The following is a 13202-nucleotide window of genomic DNA, read 5'->3' as shown; positions in this document are numbered from 1 at the left end:
CAGAAAAAAAATGCTATAGGAGACATTCTTGGGACAACTGATGGAATTTGAATATGTGTTGTATATCAGTCTTGTAATAGTGTAAAATTTCCTGAATTCGATTTTTCTACTGTGGTTCTATAAGAGGACACCCCATTCTTTGGAGATAGATGCTAAAGTATTTAGGGGTTACAAAGCTCCAAATTACTTTTGAATGATTCAGAAAAAGTAATATTCAGAAAAAGTAACATATAGTATACACACAGAAACACGGACAAAGAAAATATGACAGAATGTCAGCAATTGTCTCTTCTTGCTATTGGTTCATTGTACTACTTGTGCAATTTTTCAGTAAATTTGATTTTTTTACAATAAAAAATTCAGAAATAGAGCTCTACACCACCTGCTAATATTTATTATCCACTAAATGGATCACATACAGATTAGATAAAACAATTTTGGATATTGTGAGTATTAGTAACAGCATTCATCTATGGCCATCAATATAATTTGAAACCTAATTTCAGTGGTTAGCACAGGAACCAGAAAAGATACCTTCCACGACCTTTGCTTTACAAGACATTTCTAGTAAAATTGTAAGACTATCTTTTCTGTAAAATATCATCACAATGGTCCTACATGAGGATTTGAGTCAACTATCACCCACGGAGACCGCTCTAAGTGTAATGCTGGATTCTAGGTAGAACATGGAGGTGAATGTGACCTTCAGGGCTCTCGAAAAGCATGCAGTTCAGTGTGGAGGCTCAGGCAAGATCACAATGTCACAGAAATTTGTGAAAATACAATAAATGAACTACAAAGGTCAAGGAAGGCTGCAGAGCAATGTTTCCCATTGGCCAGAGTAGTAAAATGTCTACACCAAGAAAAAAAATGTTGGGGAAACTTACATACAAGAAAGATATGAGAAAATAACCAACCACCATTCACTTTCATTATCATTTTATAGAGAAAGGACATATATTAATATAAAAAAAACTATGAAGGAAAATATCAAAGTAAAGAAAAGTTCTTAAAGTAAAATGAATTTCATTTTATTGAGAAAAAAAAAGGCAGTAATAAAAGCTTAATGAGTGATGCTAGTGGGAGTTCTGAAAAAGTCAAAGCACCTTTTTAATTTTGAGAGGAAATATGACTTACCTGAGTCTGTAAGTGGCTAGTCCTTTTTAAAAAAATATTTTTATTTATTTCAGAGAGGAAGGGAGAGGGAGAAAAAGCTAGAAACATCAGTGATGAAAGAGAATCATTGATCGGCTTCCTCCTGCACACCCCACACTGGGGATCAAGCCTGCAACTCGGGCATGTGCCCTGAATGGGAATCGAACTGTGACCTCTTGGTTCATAGGTCAACGCTCAATCATTAAGCCACGCTGGCCAGGCATGGTTAGTCTTTAATAAACTTTGGGAAATTCACACGTGAGTAACCCACAGAGAGGTACAAGGCTTTCATTGTTTTCTGTAGCACATCATTGGCATTCAGTGAGCTACAGATGCATAATTGGGGTAAATACAATAAATATTAAATTAAGTAATTAAATAGTATCTTCCAGGTTTGAACCTAACTTCAAAAGCATTTAAGAAAATTGCTCATTGAAGAAATTTGCTCATTTAAGGCTTACTTAAGTTGCTTATTAAGAAAGTTACTGCCCTGGCTGGTTGTTTAGTGGTTAGAGCGTTGGCCCGAGAACTGAACCCAACCGGGGCTGTGTACAGGAGGCAACCATTAGATGTCTCTCTCTCACATCTATGTTTTTCTCTCTCTCTCTCCCTCCCTCCCCTCTCTAAAAAAGAAAATAGACAGTTGTTTAGTTAACAAGAAAAAAATGTATAAATGTGTGTATGTGTATGTATATGTATATACTGTATATACATATATATTATACTTCTAAATTTTTAAAAAATAATGCTTATGAGGGTTGGGGGGGTAAGAGATCAACTAAAGGACTTGTATGCATGCATATAAGCATAACCAATGATGCAAGACACTGGGAGTTGGGGTGAGGGCATGTGCCGGGGTGTAGGGGAGGCCAGGGGGAGGTCAATGGGGAAAAAAAGGAGACATATGTATTACTATTTGTAATACTTCAAACAATAAAATAAAATTAAAAAAAATAATGCTTACAATTGATTTAAATACTGAGTTACTTTATGAAGAAACAGTGGTCTGGTGCACGGATTTGAAGGAAATTAATTAGAAGAAATATTTTAATATTGCTATTTGCCCTTTTTCTATAATAGAAGTGTCAGAGATGAAAGAAGTTAGTAAAATGTATATGAAAATAATATATAAATTGATTAATAAATAAACAATAACAACATGATATAACAACAACAAAGACATGATATAAAAACATGGATAAAAACAATGACTGATAAATTGATTAACTTATTCTAATATCTCCCTGTATACCACATTAAGAGTGAAAACACTTTCAGAGTGCTTGACTAATTTCCCTTGTGATGAAGTATTTACAATTTTAACTTTAATGTCACACGTTCTTCGAACTCGAGAGAGAGCAACATATAACTGACCATGTCCAAAAATGGGTTCAGGTAGGAATATTCCTACTCTGTCTAGAATTTGTCTTTGTGATTTATTAATGGTCTTCAGACATATTCTGTCGATGATGCCACTTTCTTTCAGCTTCAGAATGTCAACAAAAACAACCAAATTCACGATTGACGATGACAGATCAAAACACATGAGTGCGATTAGTACCAGAGAGAGCTTTATATGTATTGTGCATGTGAGAGTCAACATTTATTTTTAAACTAGGGGCCCAGTGAACAAATTCGTTCACCTTGAAAGGAAATGTGGGCCGAGAGGCTGCGGTAGGCACAGGGGTGGGTCTTGGCCCATCCTCCAAGCCCCCGCCTCTCTCCTCCTGCCACTGCCCCCAGTCTCCTGTCTGCTGGCATTCTCGCTCCCGCTACTCCCACGTGCTAATGATGCTGGCCATGCTCGCACCTGCGGCACAGAGCGATTTGGGCCGGTGCTGTCAGTGGGTGTGAGCGGTGGCTGCTGCCCCAATTGCAGGGGGAGGTGGAGAAGCCCTCAGGGACAATCAGGGCTGGCAGCCGCTGCTTGCAACTGCTGATGATGCCGAGTGATTGGGACTGACGCCGGGCACCAGCAGTGGGTGCAAGCGGGGCCAGTGCTGGCAGTAGGTGTGAGCGGCGGCTCTGGCGCTGGCAGTGGATGCGAGCAGGGCTGTGCCAGCAGCAAGTGTGAGCACTGGGCAGGACCGCAGCACGAGGGAGCAAAGAATTTTCAGTAACCACCAGAGACTTGCCCCGATGACAGCAACCAGCACCCCAACTTGGTCTGGCACCCCTGTTCACCTGCTCTACCATCCTGCTGCGGGCAATGCCAGCCATGTTCTGCACACACCCCCTGGTGGTCAGCACACATCATAGCGACCGGTTGTTCAGTTGTTCAGTTGTTTGGGTTTTTCCGCCATTCAGTCTACTTGCATATTAGCCTTTTATTATATAGGATTGCCAGTGCATGTTATATGTACTGGCTGGTCGGTCAGTTGGAGAGTTAGACAGACATACGGTGGGTCATTTAGCCTTTTATATACGTAAACTAGAGGCCCAGTGCATGAATTCGTGCATGGGTGGGGTCCAGCCAGCCCTGCCCCTAATCGGGGTGGGGAGGGCCAATCTGGGGTGGGACTGGGCTGGGGGAGGGGCTGTAGGATGTTGGCCAGCCTGCTCTGTCCCCTATTGGGGTAAAGGGGGCAATCAGGGGTAGGGCCGACTGGGGGAAGGGGCTGTGGGCTGATCGTGGTGGTGGGGGCCCATTGGGTGTGGGGCCAGCTGGGGGGAGGGGTTGTGGGAAGTTGGTCGCCAGCCCCACCCAAGACGGGCCATTCACTGGCCGCAGTGGGCATCATAGCAACCGACTGTTCTGGTTGTTCCAGAATTCCGGTCGCTGGCTTTTTATATATAGACTAGAGGCCCAATGCACAAAGATTTGGCAAGAATAGGCCATCCTTCCCCTGGCTACTGGCACCGCCTTCACTCCAGCCCAGAGCCGCCTTTCCGCCTTTGCTCTGGCCCGGAGTCACCTTCCGCCTCTCGCCTTGTCATGTCAATTTGCATATTCCCTCCTTATTGGCTGTGAGCACCACCATCTTTGTTGTGGAGTTATAGTCAATTTGCATATTCCGTCTTTATTACATAGGATGCTCTTGACTTATAATCTCTCCAGATATCCCTAGTTTTAACTAAAGAAGTAAATATAATACCTGTTCAATATGATGCACAATATCACTATTTGTATGATTACTAAAAACATTTTGGACATTGGTGCATGTTTCCAGTGAGCATATTTAAAATCATGCTTTCCACTCAATGCAACAGTAAAAATCCATCTTTTGGAGAATTCAATGAACTCACCATTTAATAAAAAAAGAAAGCAGTTGCATAATAATGAAGCAACTTTGCTGAAAAACAAAAATAGTGGCTTCTTTGTGCTTTGTTTCCATTAATACCATATTTGAAAGCAATGCATTTGCACTTGGTTTAGACAATCTTGCAGACATTGGATATGCATCCATTTTGCACTGCATTTTTTAAAAAGATTTTTTTTTATTGATTTCAGAAAGGAAGGGAGAGAAAGAGAGAGATAGAAACATCAATGATGAGAGAGAATCATGGATCGGCTGCCTCCTGCACGCCTCCCATTGGGGATTGAGCCCGCAACCCGGACATGTGCCCTGACCAGGAATTGAACCGTGACCTCCACGTTCATAGGTTGACACTCAACCACTGAGCCACGCCAGCTGGGCTGCATTGCATTTTTAATTTACGTTCTGCCAATTACCTTAATGCAACCTGTATAGAAAACTACATTACATTTCAAACTTTCCCATTTAAAAAGTTAGGCTCAATATCAATGGCTCCTTTACTCTCTAACATCTGCTAAAGTTGCCAGCAAGTTCACTAATGATGAAAGTTGTTTTCTTGCTTTCTGACTGCCTTGTCCTAGAGATGCATTGTAAAGAGTGAGATGCATGTTTAACAGACAGAGGAAATCCTGCACCAAGAATGGCTGTCAATCAAACCAGCTCCCTGCTCTCTTTATTATTAAAAAATGTCGATAAAGATGAATGCAATTGACAAAATAAACAGGAATATAAAACTGGAATAATTTGAGATCTCCTTACTATATCTTGTCACAAATCACTGAAATGTGGTGCTATCATTCATAATGCCATTAGAATTAGAAATGTATCTTATTATTGGATTTGTAGACAGAAATAGATTTACTTAATAATCTCAAAGCATTTTGACTTTGCACCACTTATCTAGTCCAGCCTATGAGATTGAGTAAGAGACTTGTTTACTGATCTAATACACTCCATCTTTATTGCATGTATTACTATAGTTTCCAGCTATTGTTACCAAGATCTGGGTATTGCCTATGCTACAACTCTTGGCAGAGGAAAAGGGACTATGAAAAGAGTGATGCCTCCATCTTACCTTACAATCTTGATCATTCATCAATACTCTACTCTGCCTCAGTTCCTTCATCTCCACTGGGATCATTTCCCAGGGGCTTCCCCTTACCACCACCAACACACACAGGGTGTGAGCTCATTGCACCACGGATATTATGCGCACTAAATTAGTACCTTCCCTAATGGTATGTCTAATCTAGAAAATTAGCTCATGTGGATTGCAAGGTGTGAATAGAATGCAGGAACATTTGAGTTTCAGAGACACTGGTGGAGGGCTGGTAAGGCTGTCACTCAAAGCTGTGTTGGAAAAACCAATAATAGCGCAGGAAAAACAGAAAAAAAGATTTGAATAGATTAGATCCATTTCATAGGTATTTTTGGAGCTTCGCCTATTTACCCACCTTAGAGAAGAAGTAGGTGAGAAGAATTACTATTAGAAAATGGAGAGTGAAGTGAAGCAAGAAAAAAACAATAAGAGAGAGGGCTCAGTGGTGCTATTTATGACAATTGCAGTTCATGCCCATGTCTGCCTTGAGTTAGACCTTTTGACATTTAGAAGCAAGCCACTAGACTTTATAGTTAATGTATAACTTTCTGTCCTCAGTTGCAAGGGGTGGAAGAAAGGCTGGTGATAATCTCAATATAAAAAGTATAGGCCTATAAATTTGGTGAACAGTTTGGAACAGTCAACCTTCTAATCCCAAATGTAATCTTGGTTTATTGGGACTAGTCATCAAATACTTTACTTATAAGAATTTTGTTTTAAAAACATTTTTTCAGTGCTTCAACTTTATGTCAAAATCATGGAATTGACTGTATCTGAAATGTTATCTTTGATTCCTAAAGCTGAATGTATAAGAGAAGGAGAGAAAAGTCTTAATAATTTTACTTTGCTACATTTTATTTCCAAGTAAATTATTTTAACACTAGAAGACCTTGCACCGGTCGGGTCCCTCGACCTGGCCTGTGAGGATCAGGCCAAAACTGAAACCAGCTCTCCAACATCCCCTGAGGGGTCCCAGATTGCAAGAGGGCAGTTCTCGGTGATGTACCCTGGAACTGGGCTCCCTCCTCTCTGGTTCCGGGTGCGTCACCTGAGAACCACAGCTGCCAAGTCACTGCAGCTCAGTAGCTCCTGCATTGAGCATCTGCCCCCTGGTGGTCAGTGTGCGTCATAGCTACTGATGGGACGGTCGGACGGTTGCTTAGGCTTTTATATATATAGATATGTGAGCTAAATTGAAAGTACAAATGGAATAGGGTGCAGCTAAACCTTATTTTTATTGATATCTTCAGGACTATAAACTCACCCAGGGTACCTTAGGGCAAACAGATCAAATCAGAGTTCATTCAAGTGTCAACATAATAATGTAAGAAGAGCATCCTCTCTGTGTGAGGGCGAGAGGGAGGGACAATTCATTATCTACTAATAACGAATTCCAAGATGGTCAGTAGAGTCCCTATTGCTATTTTTGAAAAATATGTGGGTCAGCACTTACAAGCCTGGCACAACAAACAACTATTTCTTCACAGACTAGAACCAGCTCTTTAATGATCAGAAAGTACTTTGCTAGTTGTTCATGATTGTTACTAGACTGAAGTCTCTGCCACCATCTGATTTTCTTTTATTTCATACTAGAAAATGGATTACTCCATATTATTGTCATTATTTAACAGTTGGTATTACACTATATATACATACATATATACACATACATATGTGTGTACATATATATATATATATATATATATATATATGATATACATATACAAATGGTATTATGACATATAAACTGCTCTGCAACTTCTCTTGCTTCACCATAATTTCAGGAGCATCTTCTCATGTCAGCCCACATTTCCTGGTTCTTTTTGGTGATTTCAGAGTATGCCATATTCTGGGTATAATTATTTAAATACTCAATCCAGGGATTCAGGTTGATCCCCGCCTCCATTATTTTCCAATTCTTAAAATTATTCATTTAATTATTTTTTTTAAGTTCCCAAGTATCTCTCTAGAGAGCATATTTTAGAGTGATGGTGGGCCTGGATACCAATGGGTTGGCCTTAATTAAATACTGAAGTAAACCCGGCATGATCCTATATTACTGAATTTTTGGAGACATTGGCTGGCCTGACAGAGGCTTAATAGTTTCAGCAATACTGATTATTTTCCACTTTTTGTTAAGTTTTAAAATATTTTAAAAATAAATTATGTAGTCATTGAAACATTATATGCATTGGTCATGGTGCTAGGTTTTCTTCTAATATTAAACTTTAATTGGGCGAGGTATACATTAAGTAAAATAACAGTAGCTAACATTTATTCTAAATTTTCAAATTTTAATTGTGATATACATCACATTATATACGTATATGGTATGCATCGTTGGTATGTATAGTTGTATAAATCAGATATATACAAACTTAAGAATCATAACAAAATGAATACTTATGTACTCACCACTCAAGTTGGGAAATGAAACTTGATAAGCACCTTAGAAGACCTCCAGGGCTCCGCCTTGATTGCATCTCCTCCGTCCCCACCCTGACCCTAAGTTACCACCATGTGGCTTTTGTCTGAATAATTCCTATGGTTTTCTTTGTAGTTTCATCACCTAGTTTTGCTACAGAAGCACACTGGGTGATCCTAAACACTACATTTACTTTTTCTTATTTTTGAATCATACATAGGTGGTACCATACAGTATGTATGCTTCTGGGGCTTGCTTTTTAAAAAATCTTTCTATTTTTGAGATTCATGCATGCTGATATTTGTAGTAGATTATGTATTTTCACTAATGTACTATGTTGAGTTACATAAATATACCACATTTTATTTATCCGGAAATGAATTTTACTGGAAATGAATATTTGTGCTGCTCCTAGGTTTTTACTATCGTAAGCTAACATACTAGTGCAGTAATAAACATTTTTCTACTTGTCTCCTGGTGCACATATGTAAGATTTTCTGTAGACAGTGCTATTCATTTTTGTCCAAGATACACAGTAAAAATATATTTTTCTTTACAGTTTAGTTAACACACACATAAGTAATGTATGAAAAAAATTTCACAAAACAAAGCTTACCCTTACTAATTGCAATACATTCTGACTTTTCTATTCAATTCTATTCTATTTTTAAATGAGGGGATTACAACACACAGTTTGTAATATATTGCTTTAGAGTATATATAGTGGAAGTATTATGTCATTGTATATGCACATGTCCAAACTTATTAGCTAATGTCCAATGGCCTTTTGTGCTTCTTTCTTCATTTACTTTTCCATTCCTTTGACTATTTTTCAGTTGGTCTGTTTGTCTTTTTCTTATTGATTCACTAGAAGCCCGGTGCATGAAATTCTTGCACTTGGGGTGGGGGTGGGGGAGGATGTCTCTCAGCCCAGCTTGCACCCTCTCCAATCTGGGACCCCTTGAGGGATGTCTGACTGCCGGTTTAGGGTTAGGGCCTAAACCGGCAGTCAGACATCCCTCTCACAATCCGGGACTGCTGGCTCCTAACCACTCACCTGCCTGCCAGCCTGATCACCCTCTAACCACTCCCCTGCCAGCCTGATTGACACCTAATTGCTCCCCTACTGGCCTGATCACTCCCAACTTCCCCCCCCCCTTGCAGGCCTGGTGCCCCCCAACTGCTCTCCCCTGCTGGCCATCTTGTGACAACGTGGGGTGGCCATCTTGTGATGTGAGGGTGTGAGGGTCAATTTGCATATTACCTCTTTATTATATAGGATACTGTATATATTCTGGATGCCAATCCATTATCGGTTAAAGATAGTCCATATATCTTGTTCAATTTGTAACTTATTTTCTTCACTCTTTTAATGGTGTCAGTTGATGAACAAAAGTTCTTAATTTTTTAATCTTCCTTAAGGTTACTGATTTTTAGGTCTTGCTTAAGAAATCACTTTTTACCCTGAGGTCACGAAGATATTCTTTTATATAATCTTTCAAAAGTTATGTATTTTGCCTTATAAATCTTTAATTAATCTGAAATTGAATTTTTATATGGTATGAACTAGGAGCCAAATTTCATTTCTTCCATATGGATATACGAAATTATTTCGGAACGATTCCCTGCAGAACCTTTACTATAGTTCTGCAGTGCCAACTTTATTATATTATCTGTGTGGGTCTATTTCTGGACTCTTGGTTCTAATACCATACTGTCTCAATTATAACTTTATAATAAAGCCTCATATCTGGTAGGGGAAGTTTCTTCAACTTGCTTTTCTTCTTCAGTTATGTTTTGATCTTGGTCCTAAGCTCTTCTGTACACATTTTTAGAATGAAGTTGACAATTGTCCCAAAATAACCTTTGGAGATATTGATCAGAATTACATTGAATCTCTAGATCAATTTAGGAAGAAGTGCCTTCCTTAGGATAGAAAGTTTTCCTACCCAGGAAAATGGTTTAATCCCCCATTTTATTTAGGTTTACTTTAATGTCTCTTAACATGTTTTATAATATTATTTACAGAGATTTTCCACCTGTTGGATTTATTTATGAGTATGGCATATGTTTTGTTGCTACTATACATTTGTTATATAAAACGTGATTTTTAAAAATATTTATTTTATATATACAACTTCTCTTTATAGTCTAAGATTCTGGAGAATTCAAGAACAATTTTGATTAGCAGTGATTATAGTAGGCATCTTCTTTTATTCCTGATCTTAAAGGGAGTCTTTGTCACTAAGTATTTTGCATGCTTGTTTAAGTTTTGTTGTAGATGAAACCATCTTTGACCAACGCTATCAAAATTTGCCTCTAGTACCTCTTACCCTTTTCCAGCTTTATTTTTCTTTTTTCTTTTTTTTTAAATTAATATGTTCTTTAGTTTTTTGTTTTTTTAAAAAATATATTTTATTGACTTTTTACAGAGAGGAAGGGAGAGGGATAGAGAGAAACATCGATGAGAGAGAAACATCAATCAGCTGCCTCCTGCACACCTCCTATTGGGGATGTGCTTGCAACCAAGGTACATGCCCTTGACTGGAATCAAACCCGGGACCCTTCAGTCTGCAGGCCAACGCTCCATCCACTGAGCCAAACCAGCTAGGGCTCCAGCTTTATTTTTCCTATTAGCATTTATCATTATTGCATATACCATATGTTCAACTATTTTATTTTGTGTTTTATTTCTGAAGAAAACAAGTAAGCCATTCAACTATTTGTGGAATTGAATGAATAAATTAGTTGTTATATTTGCATTTTCTTCTAATTATTTTATAAGGTATATTATTAATATTTATTTTATTTTGTAAGGCCTTTGAAAATTACTAGAAGCTTCTTTCAAAATCAGTATAACTGTTTCTATTTTCTCCATCAACCTGAAAATAAGCCTATTTTTTTTTTTCTAAAGGAATACATTCAAGACAAATTTTGGAAGTTTCTTCCAGTATAGATATTTATCTCCCCAAATAATATTGCAACAATAATGTTTTATACAATTGTTTATAGTAAAGTCACAGTGTTTAAATTATACATCTTATTAATGTGAACATGTATGATATTTTTTTTCCCTAGGAAGATTTCCAGTTCTGAAGAACCAATTACAATTGGATCAAATTTAATTTATGAGTTACTTGATTAACCCCTCCATCCTATTACAAATGTTTTAATGAGACTGAAATCACTCCATTTTAGTACTTAATTGAATTTTTTAAAAATATATTTTTATTGATTTCAGAGAGGAAGGAAGAGGGAGAGAGAGATAGAAAAATCAATGATGAGAGAGAATCATTGATTGGCTGCTTCCTGCATGCCCCTTATTGGGGATCAAGCCTGCAACCCACGCATGTGCCCTGACCGGGAATCAAACAGTGACCTCCTGGTTCATAGGTTGAAGCTCAACCAATTAGCCACGCCTGATGGGCTTAATTTGAGTTGTCTAGTTCAGTGTAAAATAGTATTACATACTGGTGGAAAAAACATGTTTCTCTAATAATGAGTTAACTAAATAGTTGGACATATTTGAGCAAATTAATTCTGGGCCTCAGATTTTTCATCTCTGAAAAGCCAGTTGGTATAAAGGTTTATTTTCTTTTTTCAATCTCCTTCAGTCTTCCTTATGAAGATATTTTCCAAATAAAGTTGGCACTAGGATTCTTCTTAGGAAAGATCAGTATTTGTTTTGGAAAGTAATTCTGTAAGTCTCTTTGCTAATGAGGAACAGTGTACACGTAGGAAAATGCCTGGCATTGGGATGGGGAGAGCAGATAAACAAAAGCATCTGAGTCTGACAACATGGTTAGAGGTTGGAGCCTGAGTTGTTAAAAATAGTTGAAAGGGTTTTTAAGGAGGATGCTTAATATTCAATTTAAAATCTTTTGTGTTTCTTCAATGTAAATATCCTCCATTTCCCAAATGGTCAGAATGTTACAATGTAATTTTCAAAAGTTAATAATACGGCACTCATGTGAATATAAAATGAAAGATGTTGTTCAACGCATCAATTAATGCAGGAAAGTCTGATATTAAAGCTAGTTCAAATGAGAATAAACATGAAGCTGAGAGTGCTTAAATTAATTTGCTAATAGATGTAAAGCTGGTTCTTTTCTTACAGAGCAATAGCATTTTATGTTTGGGATCAATCTTTTCTATAAGGCAGAATTGAATTGTATCTTCACTGGGTAAACTTTATTTCCTTTGCTTTGGACAAGAATCATTTGTGTTACTACCAGTTTTTTGACAACCCTGAGAGAGTTATAAAGCAGCCTGATTAATAGAAAGATAATCAGCGGTCCACACCTGTATAAAATCAGATAACCCCCACAGGGTCCACTGGACCATGCCCAGGCCTTCTCTGTAAGGACACACAGTAATCCCAGTAATCCCTTTTGCTCATTTCCAACTCATGGACACTTTTTCTTGGCAGAAAAGACAAGTAGATGCCCACTAAATTGTATAAAAATTATGGAAGAAAATTGAAATATTTGAGTTGATGCGTTGAAGGAAAACAAATAGCATGGGCAGAATAGTGTGACAATTCACACAGTAATCTGACCTGGTGGAAACTGGAATCCCAAGAATAAAAACTGACTGGGAAATCTTGGGGGAGGACATGAGAGGTAAACAGGGGCTCAATCAAAGTGACAAGGTCATTACAACCACAGCTGATAGCTTGGCCGCACTTTTCATAAATGATATTCAATTGTGAGTGGTAAGATTTCTTTCTTTCAACTTCCATGGGGAAAGTTGTGGAAAATAAATTTATATTCAGTAATGGCAACATATTTAAACAAATTAGTGATTTCTTTGCTTTTCCAAAGGCCAGGTAGCACTTTGGTATCTCTGAACAGCACGGCTTTCTCCTGGCTTGGCAGCTAATATTAAGGAAAACCATGAGTAGATGAATAGAGCAGTACTTTTATCAGCAGTGACTTTTTGAAGTGAACCTGCTTATAGTGGTTGAGGAGTCTTCTGACTACTTTGCCCTGTCCCTATCAGAGATTGTGGATCTCTGTTTGATGAGTTTGAATTTGAAGTCAGTTAAAGAGATCAGATTCTAACTGGAGTCAGGTTCTAACAACCACATCAAAATTTGAAGTTGGCTATAGTATTCTAGACTTTTAAATGCTTTTGTGCCATTTTACAATCTTTGGGAGATGTTCAGGGCTGGTTGCAAGAGGCAGCATAGCAAAGTGGTTAAGAATTCTGCTTCTAGTGCCATACTCCCTGAGTTTGAATTATGATTCTACGCATTACCACACAG

General features: G+C 38.0%; 1 pseudogene across 1 annotated transcript in view; it reads left to right on the top strand.

Moving 5' to 3' along the window:
- Positions 1-11081, top strand: part of LOC308249596 (large ribosomal subunit protein uL16-like) — a 36222-nt pseudogene extending 25141 nt beyond the window's left edge. Inside the window, exon 3 of the transcript in view lies at positions 11015-11081. The product of the transcript in view is annotated as a large ribosomal subunit protein uL16-like (transcript). The remainder of the gene's footprint in view (positions 1-11014) is intronic.
- The last annotated feature ends 2121 nt before the right edge of the window (positions 11082-13202 follow it).

Source organism: Plecotus auritus (genome assembly GCF_963455305.1).
Source record: "Plecotus auritus genome assembly, chromosome: 5".
NCBI classification, from domain to species: Eukaryota; Metazoa; Chordata; class Mammalia; order Chiroptera; family Vespertilionidae; genus Plecotus; species Plecotus auritus.
The sequence above is the reverse complement of the archived record's forward strand: the minus strand, read 5'-3'. Positions and strand labels throughout refer to the sequence as shown.